We start from the raw sequence: 4,829 nt of genomic DNA, 5'->3' as shown, positions 1-4,829 counted from the left end.
ATCTTTCGTGCAATAAGACATGCACGATAATCAACAACAACATTTGCATAAAGTCCGAATGAGCTCTATGCCAGTAAGGAGTAGGATGCCTAAAGGAAGAAGAACAAAAAGAAAAAATAATAATAAAAGAAGAATAATAAAATGAAGGAAAAGGGAAAGTAGGCATACTCTCCTTATGGAAGTTGTTTTCGCGGACTATTGATTCTTCAACCTCAATGATCAATGAAATAGATCTCTCTGTGTTTTGGAATTCATGGTGGACAGGCTCTTCACCATACAGAGCTCTCTGCAAAGCATCCACCTCTTCTTTGTAAGTATTGTAAGTACCTGCAAAAGATTCACAAAGAGGAACTGACTCTATTGGGTCATTGGGCTTTTGATTTTCGTGGGGAGGAGGAAGATCCTCAAGCAAAGGTTTTATGAGGAAAGAGAAGGGGAGTGAGACGGTGTAAACGGGGCTAAGATTAACCCTTCCTGGACTTGGAATATGAGGGGTAGGGGTTGGCACAACAACAAGGATTTTATCAACTTCAACTTCCTCATGGACTTGCTCTATAACATATGACTTTTCAGTTTCAACAAATCCTTCATCCATTGATCCAACAGCCACATCATCATCCTCCAACTCATCCTCAACCTCTGTTATAAGTTCCTCCCACTAATGGTTGCCTATGGGTTCACTCAGTTGACCCCCATCCCCAACACAACTCGAATCATTATTTTCAATAATTTCTTGAACTTTTCTAAATCTCTCAAGAGTAGCCTTACTAGCTTTAATAATCTCATTAGTAGCCTCTTTAGATCTAGTACACTGAATCTCAATCTCAGAGTTTAATCTTCTTAATTCCTCTAAGAAGCTATCCCTGCTTTCTGATTCGGGATGAACATGATTGGACAAGGGTTCACAATAATACACGGGAGAAGCAATAGTGGAATCATGAGACAAAACATTGATATCCATGCAAGGGTTAGAGAATTTGACGAATCATAAGACAAAACATTGATATCCATGCAAGGGTTAGCAATAGTGGAATCATGAGACAAAACCCGACCCGACCGACCCGTTTGACAGGTCTAGTGTTACGGTTTGAATATTGGAAATGAGATTTGACGAATTTGAGATTTGAGATTAGGGAACGTCATGGTTTTTAAATCTTCGGATAACCACATCAACGCGTTCTCATCATATTTAGGTTCTTTCATACTAGATTCAGTCATTCTAGTTTGCATTTCTCTGCTTTTAAGGATGTCAACGAAAAAAAAAGAAAGTCCAACTATCAGTGTCTATAAAATATTATGAGCAAATCTTGTGTTGTTTATTCTTATTTATAATAAGTACACACTTTGCATTTTAATATTATTGACAAATTAACTGTACTTTGACTATTGAATTATACATAACTAGCTTAGGAGCTGTGCAACACACAAATGTTACTAAAATTGTTTACGGAATATTATTAATTACTCGTAAACAATAATTTATATTTGAGAAATATTTTTATCGAAATAAAATTTATTTGTACGTGTTATATGTTGTTGGAAAAATATGAGATATAAATTAACAATAACGACATAGTAAAATTTTAAATTTTTGTAAAACATAATTAATTTAAATTGGTCAATATTAATTAAACATGGTATACGTTTTACTATGTACGTACAAAACACATATAAAACTTGTTATTTTCACTTTTTTTGAGGAAACATCGAAGAAATATTATGTTTAAGAAACATAATAGCTGCAATGTATTTTGTTTAAATAAATCTTAAGTATATGCCACCCAATAAAATTTATTTTAAACATGTGTAAATTTCTTTAAATATATTAGTCATATAAACTCGTAAGAAACTTAAAATTTTAATTGAATATGAAAATAGTTCTTCTTGGTAGGTCACAATTTCCATGAAATAGTAATGTCATGTTCATAAAAATATAAGTCAAATATAAAGTTGAGTGTCACATTTACATTTTCTCACCCTTTAGGGTCTATACTTTTTTTTTTCACTCTTTAAGACTCCAACTCTACTTTCCAACAAGTTAATTCACCTTTAACCTCAACATAAATATAAAAAAATATAAAAAATAATTTAAATGCATTAAATGATTTCTAATTATTTACTAAAGGTTAAACATCTCAAATGCATACAATATATTACCATTGAAGGTTCGGCTCTTCATCAATCACCAAGACCAAAATTCACCAAAATAATTCGTTTTAATCATCAAACACCTCCTTTCGGTGTCTAACATAAACATTGTCTAAAAAAGAAAAGAAAGAATGGGAAATTTTGTTTCCTTCACTGTTTGCACATTTCCTCCTCCCAGTGCATTTCCAAGAAAAATGCGAAATCACTTTTAATTCCATTCTTGAACATCATACTGTAACTAAAATAAAACTCCACCAATATTGCTCAAATCAACACACGGATTTCCCATGAAAAGATGTAACAAAGACCCCCCATATTTATCCCTAATAGGGGAATTGCAAACTATCTTACGGGTACTACTGATTGTTGACGAGAAGAGATGGAACAATGTTATTGTGAACCTGGATTCACAACAAGCCATTACAAGAATTTTGCAGGATAACATGCCTAGAGATGCTAATCCGAATATTATCACTCAACGTAGGCACCTATTATTGGAGATGCATGAATCAAGTTTGAGTATGGAGCTAGGATCGTTAGGTTATGAATAAACTAATTCATGCGTAAAAACCATAAAGCCAGAAATTCAAATTAATTACACATAATCAATTAGCATAATTTAGTATACATACTATGTGATGTGTGTCTTCCCTAGTTGCTCCCAACCGAACAAGAACAAGTATAGAGCTCCACATGTCGTCCCTCCGTAGATAGTCCACAACACGTTCAGATCCGCCTTAGGTTCAACCAACTAGGATATCGTCTAAGGTTATATTCACTCGGGAACTTAATGTAAGTAGTAGGCAAGAATATAAAATACAAGTTGTGTATTATGTATTGTATATTGTGTTGTTTTATAAATTATGATCATGGATCACATATTTATAGGGATTGAGTAGTCATATCCCACTAGGATTAGATTTAATAAATACTTTAGAATTAGCATTCTAGTTAATCTTAACTAGGATTAGACTTGTCGCTCGTCGTGCTTCCGTTTCGTTTTCTGATTCCGAAATTTATTTCCGATTCAAACAATATTCTCGTTTCCGATAATATTTCCGATTCCGACAATATTTTCCGATTTCGACAATATTTCAGATTTCGATTATATTTCCGTTTCCGGCAATATATCCGATCCCGGGAATATATTTCTATTTCCGTTAAAAAGAATTCCGATTCGAACCATATTTCCTTTTCCGGCAATATCTTCGACTTCAATAATATTTATATTTCCGTCATGAACCATATTTCCCTTTCAGGTAATATCTCCAATTCCGGCAAATATTCTATCTTTGCTTTTGATGATTTCAGCTCCCACTGGAACCAAGATCCATCATTTGAATTTCCGAATGTCCATAAATAGAGTATTTACTGAATATATTATATTCACCTAAATATTTGATCTGTTCACGTACTATTTGTGTGACCCTACGGGTTCAGTCAAAAGTAAGTTGTGGATTAATATTTTAATTCCACATGAACTCAAGCGGCCTCTAGCTAGGCATTCAGATCACTTGGTCTCATTGAAATATTAACTTGTTAATTATACTGAATGACATTTATTAGACTTAACATAAATGCATTAAATGCAAACTTGGACAAAGGGCATTATTTCTTGAAGGATAACCAACAAAATTGCGGATAGATTAGCGAAAGGTTGTCGTACGGAGATAATAGGTAATTATGAAGTAGTTTTGTATGAACAAGCCCAGGAGTTTGTTTCGGATGCTGTGATGGAGGATAAGCCTCCATGAACTTTTGTAACTCTTAACTTTTTTTGCTTTATTCTAATGTTCCAAGCTTGCATAAAAGTTTTTTTTTTTTTTAAAAAAAAGGCCCCATATATATCATCTATAATGTAGAACATAAAATTTACAACGGATTGAAATTTGTTTAAAACATAACCACTATCATTATAATCACATCAAACCTTTAGTTCACTATAACCCCAAAAATTAAGCAGAAACAAACAACAAAACCTAAAATCATAGAATAAAATTGCATAATCATCGTTTGAAACATTCCTAAAAATTTCAAAAAACATTTCCAATAATTCAAATATTGAGCTAAAAGAATGGGCATTCAATACCCTCCAATATGCTTCGTATTTTATAAAAATCAATCAATCTTATATCCCCATCACTTCTATCAAATGTTAACTCCCACACAAGGTTCCATGACCATGGCTAATCTTCCGTTCAAGTTTTTCTACACGTTCGAGTTTCAAGACTATCTCAGGTATCAAGACCTCTCTTTATCAATCGTTAACTCGTTACGAGATGACAATGAATAGCATAGGTAATGTCTATTTCAAAATGTTACAATTTCACCGATGCAACATGAAGGTTTCATCAAACTAAAAAGACACTCCATGAAGGTTTCTATATTGACTTTAGAAATAACACGTATTTCTGTTTCCGCCAAAAGTTTGTACTTAACTTGAACGAGTAGAGGCAACAAAATTGTCAAGACCAATTCAACCCTGCAAATGTAACATTTGTGTTGTGGGCGCTTCACCCATCTTTTTTACAGTATTTCCTTTATTTTCTGGTAACATTATGATACAACTTACAAAGGTACAAGCTATTCTAACTATACAATCCATTTTAGCTAAAACATGAGCTTTCTTTATCAAGGAGAGAGAAAATTATCTGTAAGATAACTGGAGACGAAAATGCATC

The sequence above is a fragment of the Spinacia oleracea genome, chromosome 3, assembly GCF_020520425.1.
Source record: "Spinacia oleracea cultivar Varoflay chromosome 3, BTI_SOV_V1, whole genome shotgun sequence".
NCBI classification, from domain to species: Eukaryota; Viridiplantae; Streptophyta; class Magnoliopsida; order Caryophyllales; family Amaranthaceae; genus Spinacia; species Spinacia oleracea.
Note: the sequence above shows the minus strand (reverse complement) of the source record.